Source organism: Cornus florida, unplaced genomic scaffold, assembly GCF_030987335.1.
Source record: "Cornus florida cultivar Cherokee Brave unplaced genomic scaffold, ASM3098733v1 CherokeeBrave_3.0.0_Hap2_Chr04, whole genome shotgun sequence".
Lineage (NCBI taxonomy): Eukaryota > Viridiplantae > Streptophyta > Magnoliopsida > Cornales > Cornaceae > Cornus > Cornus florida.
This window is the reverse complement of record NW_026775574.1, coordinates 82,686,857-82,707,226: the sequence shown is the minus strand read 5'-3', so window position 1 is coordinate 82,707,226 and position 20,370 is coordinate 82,686,857. Positions and strand designations below refer to the sequence as shown.

Sequence of the window (20,370 nt, the reverse complement as noted above, 5' to 3'; positions counted from 1 at the left end):
CTAGATGGATTTCTGAGTTATAAACTTATGGAGGTTTTGGAATATCAGATTGGACTAATTGTGATAAAAGGTTTTTCTTTTAGTTTTTTTTAGCTTTTAATTTTATTTCTTAAATCATTTTTGTATTCCGTGTTCGATTTAAAATACTTTAATTGTTTGGTATCCCTCAGGTTTGGGCTCGGACTTGATCAACCCGCTTCTCGGATCCAAGGGGTATCACAGTTGGTATCAGAGCACTCCAGATTCAAGTGTCTCTAGGGTGTTTCGTATTAAGACTTCCGCATAGCGTTATCTCTTGATTAGAACTTAAGTTTAGGATTCGTTGAATTACTTTACGGTTGGTTTAGAAAGTACTGATGTCAATTTTATTCTGAAATTTCAGAATGTTTGGCACTAGGAGAAGGATGTGGTCCACGATGAAAGCAAAGAGGGACTAGAAGAAGAGGAATGTTACTCCGATAATTCCTCTGCGAAGGCCGACCAAGAAGGCAAAGCTAGAGACCAAGGACTTGTATCCAGTCAGTGTTGTCTCGGAGTATAAGGTAAGGAAGGTTTCTTGTGTGCGGGATTGGCCGCCATACTGTGGACCGAACATAACTTCGGTGGTGCTTGAAGCTGAGCCAAGTGAAGAGGAAGACCCCGAAGAAGATCAAGATGGAGATGATAACGAAGCGTCCAAGACGGAGGCTACCGGGGTTCAAGAATGAATGTTCTTCTAGGAGTGCTATGATTTTCATTACTAGTAGGAGTGGGAGTGTTATTTAAAGAGTAGTATTGTTTCGATGGCGTACAATAGTATTATAAAGAATATTTGACAATTATTCTTTTGGAGGTTTATGATTTAAAGAAGTTTTTAATAAAGTAAATTAGTAGTTTTGGCTATCTCTGTTGTGGATTATGATGGCATTGTTGGATTTATACACCTATGGTTTATTTAAACTATAGTGAATTGTGTATGATGTGATAATAACGGAAAGTCACAGTAGAGTGATTTATTTTTTATCAAGCACACAAAGCTTTGCTTATAGGTTTGTTGTGTTAAAACGGAACGATTTCCAAGGAGTTTATAAAAGAACTTGTGTAATCAAAATGGTAGGTTTGGTTTCGAAGGCGGAATTCCCAGGATGGAACAATAAATCTACAAGTGGGTAGATGTCTGAATATTGTGTATATGTTCCGTGTTATGCTCTACGGGTATTTAACATTTTGGGTTGGGATAGTTTAGTTGATGACACTAGATATTGGTAAACTCAGATATCTAGCCAATCTTTTGATTTGGACATGCACATTTATGATGTGATGCGTGGCATGGATTAGTTATTGCATTACCATACTCAAGTTAGCTAATATGATAGGTCATTCGTGTTCGCCATACATGGTCAGGTTATGTATGTCGTCGCTATGCCACGACCTAACATGGTCATTAGCACTTATTCGTTCCATGTGGAGGAGGAAACGGAAGAAGAGGTTACTGTGTCATTGGGTCGCATATCAATTGTACAGGACTTTCCAGATGTATTTCAAGAGATTACAGGGTTGCCACCTAGTCGCGAGATCGACTTTGTGATTGACTTAGCTCCAGGCACTACGCCTATTGTTAGGGCACCTTACAGGATGGCACCAGGGGAAATGAGAGAGCTAAGGGATCAGATTCAGCAATTACTCAGCCAGGGTTTCATTCATAGTAATACTTCACCCTGGGGAGCATCGATTCTATTTATGAAGAAGAAGGATGGTTCACTTCACTTATGTATTGATTACAGGGAGTTGAACAAAGTTACTATTCGTAACAAGTATCCCTTACCCAAGATTGATGATTTGTTTGATCAGTTAAGGGGAGCCACATATTTCTCCAAGATTGATCTGCGTTCTGGGTATCATCAGTTAAGGGTTAGGGAACAAGATGTTCCTAAGACAATGGTTCTCATGAGATATGGTTCTTATGAGTGTCGTATCATGCCATTTGGGACAACTAACGCACCGGCAATGTCCATGGACTTAATGAATAGAGTCTTCAGGGTTTATTTGAATCAGTTTATTATTGTCTTCATTGAGGATATCTTGATCTATTCTTGATTGGAGAACGATCATACGAGACATCTTCGGATAGTTTTGCAGATGCTTCGTGAGCACCAGTTGTATGCCAAGTTTGAGAAGTGTGAATTTTGGTAGAGGGAAGTAACGTTTCTGGGGCACGTGCTGTCAGAAAGGGGGATATTATTGGAGATTCATCCTGGGGTTCTCTAAGATAGTTGGACCACTCACTTATCTGACTAAGAAGGGTGTACAGTTCGTGTGGGATGAACATTGTCAGCGAGTTTTTGGGGAGCTCAAAAGGAAGTTGACTTCTGCACCGGGTTCTTGCTATTCCAGGGAGCGGGATCGAGTATCTTGTTTACGCGGATGCTTCATTGTAGGGTCTTGGATGTGTTCTGATGTAGGAGGAGTGACCGATATCTTATGGATCTCGAAAGCTTAAGCCTCATGAACTTAATTATCCAACATATGATTTGGAATTAGCAGATGTGGTCTTTGCTTTACACATTTGGAAGCATTATCTGTTGGGTGAATCCTTCAGATTGTTTAGCAATCACAAAAGTCTGTAGTACTTGTTCACTCATTGGGAACTGAATATGAGACAACGCAGATGGTTGGAGTTTGTAAAGGACTATCACTTTTTTATACAGTATCATCCAGGGAAAGCGAATGTGGTGTCAGATACACTCAGTCGCCGACTTGTTGGTAGTCTTTCTGCTTTGTTCACCACTGAGTGGAATGCTTTAAGGAATGTGGATGAGTTATCGGATGCTTTTATGGCTTGCATGGTGGTTACACCTTCCATTATTCATAAAGTTCTGCAAGTACAACTCACGGATCAACAGTGTATTGACAAAGTTGCAGAGATAGCTGCTGGGGAAGTTCCAATTTATTATGTTGGGACTGACGGAGGCTTGAGATATAAGGGACGTTTAGTGGTACCTTCCGCTGACAATTTGAGGAAGGATGTGATGACTGAGACTCATCACTCTGGGTTCTCTATTCATCCAGGAGGAGACAAAATGTATCAAGATATGAAGCGGCAGTTTTGGTGGGCTGGTATGAAGAGGGATATTGCTTTATTTGTTTCTCAGTGTAGTACTTGTCAGATGGTTAAGGTTGATCATCAAAGGCCGCTAGGAGCTCTACAACCACTACCGATACCAGAGTGGAAATGGGAGAGCATTTCTATGGACTTTGTGGATGGATTGCCCATTTCTTTCAAGGGGCATAATTTCATTTGGGTCATCGTGGACAGATTGACCAAATCAGCTCTTTTCCTGCCTATTCGCACTGATTACACTACGGAGCAGTTGGCGAGGCTTTACATTGCAGAGATTGTGAAGCTACATGGCATTCCATTGTCTATCATATCGGACAGGGATTCGAGCTTTGTGTCTGGATTTTGGAAGAGTTTTCAACAGGCTTTGGGTACAGAGTTGCATCTTAGCACTGCTTATCATCCTCTGACTGATAAACAGACTGAGAGAGTGAATCAGATCATGGAAGATATGCTTCGGTCGTGTGTTCTTGATTTCACGAGCCATTGGGAGGATTACTTACCACTCATGGAATTTGCGTACAATAATAGTTTCCAAAAGACTATTGGTATGACACCATTTGAGGCATTGTACGGTTGACCGTGTCGATCACCTATTTGTTAGATGGAAGTTAGAGAGACAGGTTCTTGGGTACTGAATTTATTAAGGATACTTCTGAAAAGATTACTCTTATTAGGGATCGTATGCGCACTGCTCAGAGTAGGCAGAAGAGTTACGTTGATCGGCGTACTCGTGCTTTGGAGTTTAGGGTTGGAGATCAGGTTCTACTCAAAGTGTCACCTATGAAAGGTGTTATGCGCTTTGGGAAGAAAGGGAAGTTATCACCGCGGTTTGTGGGTCCATTTATGATCACGGATCGCGTTGGAGCTGTTGCTTATCAATTGGCACTTCCGGATACTTTGGATAAGCATACACAACGTATTCCATGTTTCCATATTAAGGAAATTTCTGCGCGATGCGGATCGGTATCAGCATATCGATGTTGGGGAGATTAAGTTGCAGTCGAATGCAACCTATTTGGAGTCACTGTGTCGTATTGTTGACCGTCGGGATCAAATCCTTCATAATAAGGTTATCGCTTTAGTTCGTGTTCAATGGAGTCATCACAATGAGGCTAAGTCTACTTGGGAACGAGAGGATGTTATTCGCTCTCAGTTTCCTAAATTATGGAAAGAATGTAAGAGCGAATTCCGAGGATGGAATTCCTTTTATTGGGGGAGAAGAATGTAATACCCCTAATTTTAAAAGGATAATTCCGGCATTTTGTTTAAATTATTTAATTACAATTGTTGTTAGTTTATTGATTTCTTGCTTGTTTCCTTTTATTTAAATTACTTATGGATTTGGTTATTTAAATTTTATTGTGGTTTAATTATTTATGTGCTTATGTGGAATTGTATTGTGTTTTAATTATTTATATGCTTATGTGGCTTTGTAAATTAAATGTAATTTAACTGTTTAATTATTAGGGTTTTGTATTATTCATCGTGTCTAGGTTTTGAGCTGACTCGTAGTTGGTTTAGGATTTAACTTAGGGTTTCAAGTAAAGTTTATAAATATATAAACATACATCTGCCAAGGGTTGTTAACCCTATTCACGTAACAGAGTCATACAGAGAGTTGTGAGGGCAGAGAAATAGAGAGGGAGTTTGAGTAATAAACAGAGAGGCTTAAGGTGGAAGGAGTGGAGTGCTTCTGGGTTGAACCAAGAGCACTGGAGGAGTGGAACGATAGTCTAGTACGTTGTCGAAAACTTTAGAGACGGTGGATTACAGTTTCAAAATCTAAAACTGCAGGCAAGTCTCTGTTCTTCTCTTTCCCGCTAATTCGTGTTCTGTGCATGCCTAGTTAAGACTCCAGGGATTAATCAAAGATTAAAATAGATGAAACGAATGTTATGAATCATCTTATATGTATGTTTAATCAGTTTTTAGTTCCATTGAATTAATCTGTTTTAATGTTGCTTAAAAGTTTTAAATGAGATCTTGTTGCCGATTGTTTTAAATCTTGTGTTAAATTCTTGTTGTGAATATATATATTTGTGCTTGAGGATTAGTCTGAGACATTAAACAAACCCTAGAATAAGTTATTAACACAGTATTTAATTTCACCAAATTAATCTGTTGTGGGTTGCTTAAAAATTTCAGACTAAGGTTCTGTGATCGTTGCTTCTAAAACTATGTTCCATGCATGTTATCATTGAATATCAGTGGTTTAATATGTACCTAGGACTGAGTTTGAACCTAGAACAAATATTTAACAACACCACAGAGGCTCCGTTAATTACCGGAGTTGGAGAAGAAGACACAGAAACGGATGACGGCGCCTAAGGGAGCAAGAGCAGGTTCCAAGAATGGACAGAGCGAGCTCTAAAACCCTTAGATCTGGCTCTTGGTGGACTAGAGCAGGCTCTAAAGAGTCTAGAGCCGCCTCTAGATGGAAAAGAGCAGGCTCCTATTTTTCTAGAGCCTGCTCTCTTTTAAAACGCACTGAAATTGAGTTTTAGGGACTTTTCGGCTGAAATTGGATTTTCTAAAATTATTTAAAGGCTACTGGATGTTCTAATTTAATGTTTAAGACTTATAAAAATGTTAGGAAGCATGATTGCAAGTAGGAATTGAGAACGGAATTAATCTAAGATTAAACAATGAACCCGTGGGTGGATGATTTGAAAATTAATTTCTATTGTCTACTATTTTGGAATTTTATTTCTCTGCAAAATCTTAAATTGTGAGACATGTTTTTAGCTGTGATATAAGCATATAGTAGTTAAATATGTGTATGCTTCGTTGGAATTAACTGATGTTTAAAATCTGCCATACAATGCATCAGTTATGGTACTATATGGAGAAGTAAATTGTATAATCTTAATTTATGAATTTAAGGGACTGGAACTGGGATTCTAAAATTGTTATTGGATGCATAATTTAGTTATACACATGTTAAACTATATTTATGCAAATTTTGGAGTATGGTTGATTAGTATCTAATACTATTTTCGTCAACTATGTTAATTGGAGGAGCTAAATGTACAGTCTTTTCATTTATATAAAGAACTGTAATGAGATATCTAAATGTTATATTGGATGCATAAATTGGTTGCATACATGCTAAACTATATTTATGCTTATTCTGGGATGTGGTTAATAAATAATTATACTGTGTTATTAACTATGTAAACTGGAGGATGGTATGCACTGGTATGGGACGGTGACATACTAGGTATGGATTAGTTCAAGCACTAAACCCTACCTAATTTGGAATGAGTTGGATTACAAGGTTAAGTCCTACTTATATGGATATATATGAACCGGTATAGGACGGTGTCATATTAGGGATATCTTAGTTCAAAACACTAAGACCTACCTATATTGGGAATGGATTAGTTCAAAACACTAAGTTCTACCTAATTTGGATTAAGGTATGGATTAACCATAAAGGTTAAGTCCATTACCTACTTGTGTCATGTCAATCAAATAAATTGAATGACCTATTATGGTTTCACGATGGATTTGTTATACATATATCAGACCACTATACAGATGAATGATATTTTGTATTAGGAGTACAGACTTTATATATTTATTATATGTGCCATGGTATGAGCTTGAGTCTCAGGACCATGGTTAGGGTGCGTATATCGCCTAGAATGAATTACTGGACATAGGTGTTGTTCCCTAGTAGGTCTAGGTACTCATGCCCATCTTAGGGTGCGTTTTTGCATGTTGCCTTCTATTCAGGCTGAGACAGACCTATTGGACTAGCGAGCATTCTATAGTGTGTACTATATATACATATATGAAATACTCTAGATATTGTTCAGTCTTTCTAGGATGTATCTGCGTATCAGATTACTATTTAGACCGTAGTAGATCAGGACTTGCATGTGGGCCTAACCCACTCTTTTATTTTACAGGTGTTCGTCAGTTCCAGGGTTAGAGCTTGGACATGCAGAGCAGATACAGATATTGATTCTTCCGAATACGTAGGAATCTTCTCTATGTTAGCTTTAGTTTTTATTTCAGTTTCAGTTTAAGTTTGAGAATTCTTAATAAGGGGTCCACTGGATGGATTCCTGAGTTGTAAACTTATTGAGGTTTTGGAATATCAGATTGGACTAATTGTGATATAAGGTTTTTCTTTTAGTTTCTTTCAGCTTTTAATTTTATTTCTTAAATCATTTTTGTATTCCGTGTTCATTTTTAAATACTTTAATTGTTTGATATCCCTCGGGTTTGGACCTGGACCTAATCAACCCGCGTCTCAGATTCGAAGGGTACCACAAAATCTACACGGGCCGGAGTCGAAGATGTTTCCTCGAAGATAAGATAGAAGTGACGACCAGCGTTGTGCTGGTTAAGTGCACTCCGACGGTTAAGTTAGTACTTGATAGTTGAATATCCGATAAAGGATTAAATATAAGATTTATCGCGTACCTTTTTAGGTTGACTAATGACTTCTTTTATAGAAGCATTAACGGTAGTAGTCTTCTATCATGAAACAAATTTACTTTTCTTGTCCATTACGAAATTAAGAGTCATTGGAGAGGGTAATAGTTGTTATTTCTATCTCCTTAATTTTATCCATGCCCTTTGAGTCTCCATGTCACTTGAATTCTTATCTAGTCGAATATTCCATATCAGTAATCATCCATGGAAGAATCATAGCAAAATCCTTCTGGCTTATATTTGTCATATTTGTGAGATGGACATGAGAACTTTTTATAATCTTTGATAGGTGGATTCCATACTACACACATCTTGTTATGGTCAAGACCCAATAGTACTAGACCATGACAAGTACACACCATTCCAGCCTTCCTATACTTCTTACAAGGAAAGCTTAGTTTTTCCACTGAAATATCAAAACATTCATAGCCTATGGAGTAGAAAGGTTCGGACAACATCTCCAAGTGAAAGAGTCTTTGATGGTTCAACTTAATTGATTCATTGAGATACAATTTCACAAATTGGGGTTCAGAGATCCCAGCACGCCATGATTTACAAATGCACTTGAATTGCAGTAGAGACTTGATGGGTAGTTTTGAGAGTATTGTGCATATAATTTCACATGGAAGATTCGATGTGTCACCTTTAATTGCTGGCTTTCTGTTGAAAAAGAAAGATTAGGTAGTAATACTACCAAAAATTATTAGCTGTAAATATAATATTTAGAGGATATGTGTTGTAAATAGAATATTGGTCAAATGCTGTAAATTAAGAAATTTTTAATTAGGCCAGCTAGTTACTGTAATTAGTTTTTTGATTTTGTGCATGTATTCTCTCCTATAAAGAGAACCCGTCTAATACAGAGAAAAGGTTTATTCCATATTTCTTTCCTTTCAAGTTTATATGGTATCAGAGCTACCATAAGAAAAAAAAAAAAAAAAAAAAAAAAAAAAAAAAAAAAAAAAAAAAAAAAACCTTTAAGTTGAGGGGGAGTGTTGAAAAAGAAAGATTCGGTAGTAATACTACCAAATATTATTAGCTGTAAATATAATATTTGGAGGATATTTGCTGTAAATAGAATATTGGTCAAATGCTGTAATTTAGAAAATTATTAATTAGGCCAGCTAGTTACTGTAATCAGTTTTCTGATTTTGTGCGTGTATTCTCTCCTATAAAGAGAACCCGTATAAACTTGTGAATTGTGTGCTAATACAAAGAAAAGGTTTATCCATATTTCTTTCCTTTCAAGTTTATACTTTTTTTTTGGGGTAAATGATAAGCTTGTATAAAAGATTGAAGAATATACATGGTGCCCCAATTAGGGGAATCAACAAACATAGAACAAACGACAAATAAGGAACAAACAACCAATCCAAAATACAGTTACACCAACTAGGAGATACAAAATGGACAAACAGACTTATGATCAACAGGATAATTCTCCTTCAAAGTAATAGTATGATTATTCCACAATCAACATGCTCAGTACCATGAGTCAGGGTGATAGTAGGAGCTGACAACTAAAGGAGGCACACCCTTGTTGAAACAATAACTGTATTATTGGATATAGTGGATTTTCTTTAAATCAGAATTGGCTGTGAGTTTGGTTGTTGCTAGTCTAGCTCTAACATAACTTTTCACCTGAGCTATGATGCTAGTGGATGAGGCTAATATGTTGTTAATAGCTCTAGCATTCCTCTTCATCCAAATGAAATAAATAGCCACAGCCCAAAGTAATTTGTGTACTAAAAAATCTGAGTTCCAGTGGGCAATACACCAATACAGTAGTTGTGTCCAATTGTCAGACCTAATATAGAATCCTGCTACTTCATGAACAAATTTCCAAATGTGAGAAGTGTAGGCACACTTAAAAAAGAGATAGTCAATGGACTCCCAAGCAGAATTGCATAGATAGCAGCTGTTAGTGTAGTGTTTGTGGAAAACAGGTTTAACATCAAAAGTGTATAGTCTTACCCTCATTGCCATCCATAGTATGAGACTATGCATAGTTATATGGTGCTTGAACCAGATTAGTTTGTGCTAATAGAAAACTGGGGAGGGTGGAGTGAAGTACTTGTATGTGTGTGACATAGAAAACTCCTTTGTGGGACTAGGTAGCCATTCAATAACATCTGGAATTATGATAGGGAGAGGCAGTTCATGTAATTGGGATAAGAAGTTTCTGGTTTGAAAAAACTGGTGCAGCTGTAAGGTGTTAGGGTTGACCCAATAATTATTGGAAATTAGGCTATCAACTAGCATGCTATTATGAAGTTGAAGAATTTTTAATTCATTGAGTCCCAACTGCAGTGTAATTGGACCATTAGGTAGCCAGTAATCTAACCATAGTGTTGTATCTTTCCCTTCCCCTACCTTGTGTCTTATAAGTCCCATTGCAATTGACCTTAACCCAATAGCTTTCTCCAGAAGCCTGAGCTCAAACTTGTTGGTTTAACTGACCAGAAGCTTTTTGATTTTAAGAGATAAACTTTGGACCATTCCACCCACAGGCTCCTTTCTGTTTGTAAATTTTTCAAATGTGCTTCAAGTTAGATACTCTATTGGCCAACACCAAATCTTGAAAACCAAGTCCTCCATTAGCCTTGGGCCTACAAATAGCATGCCAAGCAACCCCAGTCCAGAAGAAACTCCTAAGCAATTGGTTGATCTAATTTAGTACTTTTTTAGGAAGGATGAATGATTATGACCAGTATGCTTGGATGGAAGAAAGTGTTGCCTTGACCAACACTGCCCTTCCTACATATGACAAGAACCTAACTGTCCAACAGCCTACTCTAGCAGTAATTCTTTCAATAAGAGTCTGACAATCTTTAGCATTGATTAAAGATGAGGATAATGGGAGGCCTAAGTACATTACAGGTAGTGTCCCTTCTTCAAACTGGAACAGTGATAAGATTGTAGACTTTGAGCCATTGTCCACACCTGAGAAGAACACTTTGGATTTTGATCTATTGAGTTACATACCAAATAAGCTACAGAATTGGTTAAGTGCTTCCAATAGCACCTGAATTAAGGCCAAGTTAATATGAGAAAACATCAAAATATCATCTGTAAAGGTTAATTGAGTGATTGAAAGTTTCTTGCATCTCCTGTGGTAGGTGAATCCAGCATTGATCTCAATTTGTCTATTAACACATAGTGATAACACCTCTATTGCTAAGACAAACATCATAGGTGACAATGAATCTCCTTGTCTTATACCCCTTCTACCTTTGAAATAGCCAAATAGTTCCCCATTGAGTGATATTGAAAAGGATGGGGTAGTAATGCATTGAGTAATCCAGTTAATGAAAAGAGGAGGAAACCAAAAAAGAAATAGTGTATCCAATATAAATTGCCAGTGAATTGAGTCAAAAGCTTTCCTAAGATCAATCTTAAGGGCATAGTTGGGGGAGTGATTTCTTCTATGATAACCATTTAACAACTCATGAGCAAGGATGATATTATTAAAGATTTGTCTTCCTTTGATGAATGCAGTTTGGGCATGGCTGATTAGGAAGGGAAGTATAGGGCTTAATTTGATGGAGATTAGTTTGGAAATGGTTTTATAGATTATATTACAGCAAGAAATAGGTCTGAAATCATTGGCTGAGGTTGGGTTTGGTTTTTTGGGAACCAAGGTAATGTAAGTGCTATTGATTTCAGTTAGCATTCTTCCTGAAAGAAAGAAGTCTTTAACAGCTGCCACAATATCTTGTCCTATTAATGGCAAGATTACTTAAAGAAGTATGAGTTATATCCATCAGGTCCTCGGCTTTTATAGGGGTGGAATGAGAAAATGCAGTTTTGGATTTCTGTGTCTGTGGGTATTGTTGTGAGTGAGGGAAAAAGGTGGGATGGAAATAGTTCTTGTGAACACTGATGAGATAGAGTCGAAACTGTGTAGCTGCTACGGCTTTGGCCAAGGATAGACTGGAAGTGATTGAGCAACTCAGTTTTGAGATCTTGACCTTGAAGTTGGACACCATTGGGATCAGTGATTGAAAAGATCTTCCTCTTATTAACCTTAGAATTGAAGCTTTTCATAAAGAAAGAGGTGTTCTGATCTCCCTCCCTAAGCCAGTGAACCTGTGATTTCTGATTGAAAAACATTTCTTCAGCCAAAACAAGCTCTGATAGTTGTTGTTCTAGCTCATTTTCTCTGAGTTTGAGTGAGTCTTGTGATGGGTTTGAGTCAAAGTGCCTCTGGCAAGAGTGTAAATCATCTCTACAGGCTGCAACCCTCTATGAAATGGCACTGAATTCTCTCTTGTTAAGCTGCTTGAGTGGATGTTTGAGAGCTCTTATTTTCTGCACCAGCCTAAACATCCTTGATCCATGGACCTCTATTTGCCAAACTTGTGAAACAATGGTCAAGAAGTTGGGATTGATAACCCAGAAGTTAAAAAATCTGAAGGGAGTGTTCCTTCTAGGAGTCAGTGTTCTAAAGGTAACAATCATAGGTGAGTGTTCTAAAATTCCCTGGGGTAGGAATTGGCATTCAGATTGTGGGAATGAGGTCATCCAAGCTTGATTGATGAGGACTCTATCCAGCTTCCTTGAGATGTTAGCACATCCAAAGCTCCCATTGGACCATATATAGAAGATACCATTAAATCTTAGGTCTTTAAGCCCATTAGAGTTAAGGAAATCTTTGAATTCCAGCATGTCAGGTGTCCATCTTAGAGTTCCACCAAAAGAATCATTAACATGAAGAAGTATATTGAAGTCACTAAGAAGTATCTAAGGTTCATTGGTGGTTGCATTCAGGTCAAGATTTCTCCATAGTGCCCTTCAATCCACAGCGGTGTTAGAACATAGATGAAAGAGGCTTTACACTTCAGCTTCAGGTCCTTAAGGAAGATAGTACAGGTTATTGCTTGATTGCACTCATTGGAAGATACAATCTCCAATTTATGTGAGTCCCATAGGACCCAAACCCTTCCCAAAATAGATGAGGAGTAATTGTATTTGATTTTCCATTGGGGAGTAATATTTTTATGCACCAACGCAACATTCCCACTGTTAACTTTGGTTTCTAAAATTCCAATGTCTCTAATAAGGAACTTAATCTCTTCTTTGTTTGAGGGGAAAATTGAGCCCTCTTATGTTTCAAGCTCCCCAAATCATTGAGATGAGGTTTTTAAGCTACACATACCTCTATACCCTTTAAGGGTGGTCAAACCTTTAACAATTCTTGCCCTTTTGTCAATCTTGGAATATTTTAAGTGAGTAGGATTCCTTGGTTTCATTAATCTTTCCACTGAAGATGAGAATATTGGATCATTACAACTTGATAGGGAGTCACCATCTGATGAGGAGGCAAGCTCCACTGAGTATTGGATATCTTTATGCACACTCTCTTCTGTGAGTGCTTCAAATTGTTTAGAAGTTACAACTATGGAGTTGGGGACCGGCTTCTTTCTTGTGGTTTTAAGGTTAGAGGGAGTAAGATCAATTACAAAGTTAATGGCTTTTGTGTTTACTGCTGTTGCACCTGAATGTAGACTGCTTGTGTGAGGTTTAGTAATGGGAAGGGTGATTTAAGGTAATTGGATTGTCTTGTCAGAGGGGATTATTGTGTTCATCTTAGCTGGGACATTATGGTCAATTGAGCTAGAAGTGGGGATGACTTTGTTTATCTTAGCTAGGACACAATGGTCAATTGAGCTAGAAGTAGATGCAGCTCTAATATTGTTCTGAGAGTTAGATGGTGAGAATGGGTTGGGGATGGGCTTGCAAACAGACCTTCCATTACTCTTAGTTACAATGTGTCAGTCAATTGATTCAGTATGTACATTTTTTGGGCTGCCCTTATCTACCTGCTTTGCACTATAATCATCATCATTGTGACCAAAAGATGAGTATGAGCTACACTTTTGGGGAATCCATGGATAATAGACTCTAATGGTTTCTATCTTACTCCCCAGTCTCACCTGGAAAGAGGTTAGAAGTAGGGAAATAGGGGTAATTTCAACACATATCTTTTCAAAATCAAGCCTACTCTTGTCTCTAGTGATCTCGTCTGCATATAGGGGTTTTCCAATTGTACTACCCACATAGCTTAGACCTTTTGGGGACCAGTATTCAAAGGGCACATTGAAGAGCATGACCCAAATTGATAGTGAGCTTGGTGAGGTGTGAGGGTTAGCTGAGTTACCTGAATCCTGCTCCCACAATTTAAGACTAATTGGTTTCCCTGCCAGGTACCATTGATCCCCCGCTACTATTCTTTTAAAATTCTTAATGCTATCAAATTGAAAGAAAAAAATACCTTTTGAGTTGGCCACCACTTTCTTGAGTCCTCTGTTGCCCCACAGCGTGCGAGTAGAGCTTAAGACCACCTTAAATGGTAACCTTTTCTAAAATGATCCTATAATACAGCGCTACCAGTACTTAATTCTTTCCAACATGGTATCTTTTGGTGGTTCAACTAGCACTGAGTCCTCATTATAGATGGGTTCATGGTAGTGGAGGTTCTAATCCATGGATGGAGATTACGCAACTGCAGCCCAGCTTGGTTGATTCTTTTTATTGCTGTTACTTATGGTGGTTATGTTGTTTGTGTGGCGGTTAATATGGTTTGCATGATCTTGTGATTGTGGTGGGATTCGTTAGGAGGGCGAGCTAGGGTTATGAGAGAGATTTTAGTGTAGATCTTTCGAGGGTGGTGAAATATGTGATTGGCCAACTTGGTAATTTGATCCATGCTAGTGTTAGGAATTATGTCTCAAATTCCCATTATTATTAGTTTCTATTTTAGAGTGTATTTTTTATGGTAATTTCTTATAGAGACGTAAATTAGGCTCTAAGAAATTGTAATCCTTGTTCACAAAGGAATTGGGTATGTTACTCTATAAATAGACACTTAGGCTATTGTTGAGAGTTATGAGTTGAGAGAGATGTAGCCTCATGAGGGAGTACGATGATGGTAAGGGTGAGTTACGGGTTTGGTAGATTGAACACTGATGGCGAGAGGGAGTCTCATAGCGTACACAGAGAACTCGGTTAAGAGTTTGTGTGCATGGTCCGGTGTTAAAATTCTCTACTATTGTAATATCTCTACATATATAATAAATCTCTTCTCATCCATGGATGTAACCCTGATTTTTCTTGAACTACGTATATTTCTTGTGCTATGGTTTGAATTGAGATTAGCCGTTTTTTTTCACAAGAGAGAGAAGAAAAACGCAGGTTTTTTCTATTCTGCCCAGATTTCATCAAACATCTGATCCTGCTTCATCCATGGTCCGATCGAGCTAAAATTTGGAGGAGAGGTTCATGACTCAATGATTTAAAATCTGAACGGTGGAGATCGGAGTTTGAGCACCAGAACAGTGATTCGTGCCCGTAAACAGTAACCAGGTTTTGCTATTTTTCTCTCTAATTCTCTTTGTTTTTGCCAAGATTGGTGATAACTTGATGTGATGTATTGTAGCCTCTAATTATGATTATAGAAGACTTTGTGTACCCATTATTTGGTTGATAGTGGAGGTTTCAACTGGACCAGGTCCCGTGGTTTTTGTTCATCACATTGGGGAAATTTTTCACGTAAAAAATTGCTTGTGTTCTTGTGGCTTGGTATGATTGTTTTTTTTTCCTTATTATTTTTAGCAGATATAAAAGTAAAGATATACTATATTTGGTTGCATATAGGGAGAAGAGTTATTCCGCTATATTTGTTTATTTATTCCGCTATATTTGTTTATTGTTATCTCTCCCAATAAAGTGGTATCAGAGCACATTAATGTACAATACCAAAACTGGAATTCTTAGCAAGATGAATAGCACTCTAGCTATCACAAAACAACACATACCTCTGTGCTTGAAACCAAGTTCTCTCAAGAACTTCTTTACCCATAGCAACTCTTTAGTCGCTTCCATTGCTGCAATAAACTCTGCCTCTGTCGTAGAAAGAGCAATACACTTTTGAAGTCTCAATTGCCAACCTACAGCCCTACCTGCAAAAGTGATCAAATAACCCGAAGTAGACTTACGAGTATCCACATCCCCTGCCATATCTGCATTTATGTAGCCAACTAACAATGGTTGTCCGTTTCCCAAACCAAGTCTCAAACGGGAAGTGCCTTGAAGATACCTCATGATCCACTTCACTGCATTCCAATGTTCTCTTCCCGGATTTGACAAGAATCGGCTAACTACACTAACTGCATGGGCTATATCTGGTCTTGTGCAAATCATTGCATACATCAAACTTCCTACTGCTGAGGCTTAAGGAACTCTTTCCATGTCTTCCTTTTCCTTATCTGTAGAAGGACATTTCTTTGTACTCAGTCTGAAGTGGGTAGCAAAAGGAGAGCTAACCACTTTAGTGTTGTCCATATTGAACCTCTGAAGCACTTTTTCAATGTACTCCTCTTGTGACAAGTATAACTTCTTGGTACTCCTATTACGACTGATTCTTATGCCAAGAATTCTCTTTGTTGGCCCCAAATCCTTCATAGTAAATGACTTACTCAATTGCTTATTCAACTGGTCAATCCTTGAAGCATTCCTACCAACAATCAACATGTCATCCATATAAAGCAGTAGAATAATAAAATCATCATCAGAGAATTTTTTAACAAATACACAGAGATCAGAAGTTGTCTTCTTGTAGCCTTGCTCCCCCATAATAGACTCAAACTTCTTATACCACTGTCTCGGTGCTTGTTTCAAACCATATAGGCTTTTCTTCAGCTTGCACACATAATCCTCTTTCCCTTTTACTTTGAAACCCTCTGGATGCTTCATATAAATCTCTTCCTCCAAATCACCATGAAGGAAGGCAGTTTTCACATCCATCTACTCAACTTCCAAGTCAAGACTAGCTGCTAGGCCAAGTGCTATACGGATCGATGACATCTTTATGATTGAAGAGAAGATCTCATCAAAGTCAATACCTTTTCTTTGACTGAACCCTTTGACAACCAATCTAGCTTTGTACCGTGGCTGTGAAGAGAACCCATTTGGCTTCTTTCTGTAAATCCACTTGTTTTCCAAAGCTCTTTTTCCTTTAGGTAGCTTCACTAACTCAAAAGTGTGATTATCATGCAATGACTGCATCTCATCTTGTATGGCCTCAACCCACTCTGTCTTGTGTTCATCTTCTACGGCTTCTGCAAAACACTAGGGCTCTCCCCCATCAGTCAATAACACATACTGCTCTACTGAATACCAAGTGGAAGGACGTCGGTCTCTGGGAGACTTTCTGGATGGAATCTCTAATGGAATCTCAGGCGCTGTCAATTGCTCATCAGTTTCAACATTTCCCTAAACCTGTAGGGGAATATCCATATCACCTGTACGGTAGTCAACCTGAACATCATTCTTAACTTGAGATGGCAGATTCTTTAGAGGAGCTAGATCCATATCTGTCAAGATATCACCTTGTTGAGACATAGATTTCCCTGTTTTTCTCAATATCTTGAATTGTCTGATCTTCTACAAACATGACATCTCTGCTTCTCACAATTTTCTTCTCAACTGGATCATAAAGCTTATACCCAAACTCATCTTGGCCATAGCCAAGGAATATACACTGTCGCGGTTTAACATCCAGGTTGGACCTTTCATCTTTTGGAATATGCACAAATGTTTTGCATCCAAAAACACGTAGATGATTATAGGAAACATCCTTACCTGTCCAAACTTGGTCTGGCACATTAAACTGTAGAGGAACATAGGGTATAAGATTCAATACATGAACAACTGTGCTCAATGCCTCCCCCTAAAAGGATTTTTGGCAACTAGGCTTGTGAAAGCAAACATCTCACTCTCTTAACCAGTGTCCTGTTTATCCTTTCTGCTACGCCATTCAACTGAGAAGTTTTAGGAGTTGTCTTTTGATGCTGGATACCCTGCTGTCTACAATACTCATCAAAAGGACCAGAATACTCTTCGCCATTATCAGTACGAATGCATCTCAGTTTCTTCCCAGTCTATCTCTCAACTAAGGCTTGGAATTGCTTAAACACTGCCAACACTTGGTCTTTTGAATTCAAGGTATATACCCACAACTTCCTTGAATGATCATCTATGAAGGTCACAAAGTATCTGGAGCCACTAAGTGTTCTCGTCTTCATAGGGCCATACACATCTGAATGTACCAAATCCAGTATCTCTGACTTTCTCGAATGATAGGAATTCTTAAAGGAGACTCTGCTCTGCTTCCCTGACAAACAATGAGTACACCTTTTCAGAAGTGTACTTTTCAATCCATATAGTAGACTTTTCTTCCCTAGTAGAGCTAATCCTTTCTCACTCTTGTGAACCAGTCTCTTGTGCCACAACTCTATTGTATCATTATCCTCCATCATATTAACAATGTCGTTGGAGATATTTGCTTGCAGAATGTACAGTGCAGAGTGCTTTATGCCTCGGGCCACAACCATAGCACCCCTAGTGAGCTTACATTGACCATCACTGAAAGTACTGCAATACCCTTCATCATCAAGTTTACCTGCAGAAATCAAATTCAAACGAATGTCAGGAACATGCTTCATATCTCTGAGAACTAACTTCGTGCCATTATTCGTCTTTAGATACACATCCCCAATTCCAATGGCTTTAACCAAGCCATCGTTGCCCATCTTTACTGTTCCAAAATCATTAGATTTATAAGATGTAAAGAAATCCTTCCGAGATGTAGCATAAATGGAGGCACCACTGTCAATCACCCAACTGGTCTCATTGTATGCAACATTTATCGTCTTATTATCATAAACAATGAGGAAGTCTGCAGGAGTGGTGGTAGCAACTCTGTTATCACCATCTTTGTCATCTCTATTCTTTGTTCCCTTCCCTTTCTCATTCTTGTTTTCTTTCTTCAACTGCCTATAATATTTTTTGATGTATCCCTTTTTCCCGCAATGATAACACTCAACATTTGCAAACTTGTTGGACTTGCTTCTGTTATTATCTCTATTCTTCGAACCTCTGCTATTACTTCTCCCCCTCTTTTCTATAACCAAGATCTCTGACTGTGAAAAGGATCCCTGTGTTTTTCTTCTCATCTCTTCATTTAGCAAACAACTCTTGGCTATATCCATTGTGATTACACCTTCTGGAGCGGAGTTAGACAATGAAGTTCTGAGCGTCTCACACGAGTCCAGTAATGAACCAAGCAACCATAACCCTTGTATCTCATCATCAAACTTAATACCCATTCCAGCCAGCTGATTAATAATTCCTTGGAATGTATTCAGGTGATCAGATAAAGGAGTTCCGTCTTGGTATCTCAAAGCCATCATCTGTTTAATCAAAAATAATTTATTATTTCTAGTCTTTCTAGCATATAGCTGTTCAAGCTTACTTCATAGAGAACGTGCATTTGTCTCTCCACTAATATGATTCAAAACATTATCATCTACCCACTGCCTCATATATCCACACACCTGTCGATGTAACGAAGTCCATTCCACAACAGTCTTATTTTCTGGTTTTTCAGCACTAAACTCCGGTAGGTAATAATCTTTCCCATAAAGAAGATCCTCCATTTGGGTTTTGACTTGACTGAAACTGTGGGCTTTGACTTAACTGGCCATGCTGGGATGGTGCATGAAAAGGAGTTGAGATCTTGTATATATCTGTTTCCCTCCTTCTCAAATTTGAATTTGATGGGGGTCAATCTTTGCTGATGGAAGGGTGAGGTTAGCGTTATTTGCAATGTTTTCACCTGAACAATGCTGGATGTCTCCACCGCCGAAGTTGAGGGAGCTGATGTGAGTTTTTGAATCTAAACCAGTGCTGCCCCTAATTCTTCTTCTTTGGCATTAAGTTATGATCTCAGTGACACCACCTCATTGATAAGGTCGAATTTGAAGGCCTCCATAACAGCTACGTCAATGCCCTCTGGGAGAAGGACGACATTGTTGTTCTCAAGCCTCAATGGTTTCAAGACTCCATCATATATTTTGTAAAACGAGCCTGACCTTCTCTTTATTAGCCCCGTGACTGAAGGTGAAAGTGGAAGAAGCTGATTCGAATCATTGCTAGCATTTCTCTTCGTTGGTAGAGGTGGTTTGGGTGGTGGTAGTGGTGGCTTGGTTGGTTGTAGTGTTGGTAGTGGTGGTTTAGATGTGTGGACTGATTTGGGGGGAGATGTATGGAGGGGCAATTTATACTTTCTTTGTTTTCTCTTCCTTCCCATTCTCTCGCAGCACACCAACGGCAGAAGGGTCTATGCATAAAGAGTTTTTAGGCTATATTAGTTCTGTGTCTTCTATACAAAGACCTACCTGGGAAAAAAAAGTAGTTAGCAAAAAAATCTTTAAAAAATTTTTGGTAATATTGTTTTTTAGTTTATCAGAATGTTTATTTTTTATTTATTTTTTTTTTTTTGTTCTTTCAAGATTTTAATTCTCATATTTTTCAGTATATATATATATTTATTTATTTATGACAAGTATTTTGTAAAAGAAATGAGTAATATTGGTTTAGAAAACTTAAATAAGGTAGTTCTGTTGTATTAGGAAAAGGAAAAACAAGTAGGTTTATAATGCGAGGTTCACTCCAATCAAGATTCTAAATATTAGCTTTGATTAAACTGTACTACCAGGCAGACGGTACAAGAGACTTTTTTTACATTGTCTCGGACAGTTAAACACTCGTCACACACAAGCAATTGTGCCAATTTTATTCAAATTTTTACTTGTACTGTCAATATGATTAATTGTTACTCCCTCACCATTGGTCGGAGTACCCAATATTTTCCCAAAGAAAGGAATTCAAACTATGGAAATTTGCTTGAATTTTCTCCCAACTCTTAATATTATATCATATATAAAACTTTCCCTATATCAGGGAAAACATATTCCTTCTTA

At 38.0% G+C, this 20,370-nt stretch overlaps 1 pseudogene; it reads right to left on the bottom strand.

Annotated features, from left to right (window-relative positions):
• The window catches only part of LOC132305227 (PAP-specific phosphatase HAL2-like), a 29,581-nt pseudogene extending 17,922 nt beyond the window's left edge, over positions 1 to 11,659 (bottom strand).
• Between the last annotated feature and the right edge of the window lie 8,711 nt (positions 11,660 to 20,370).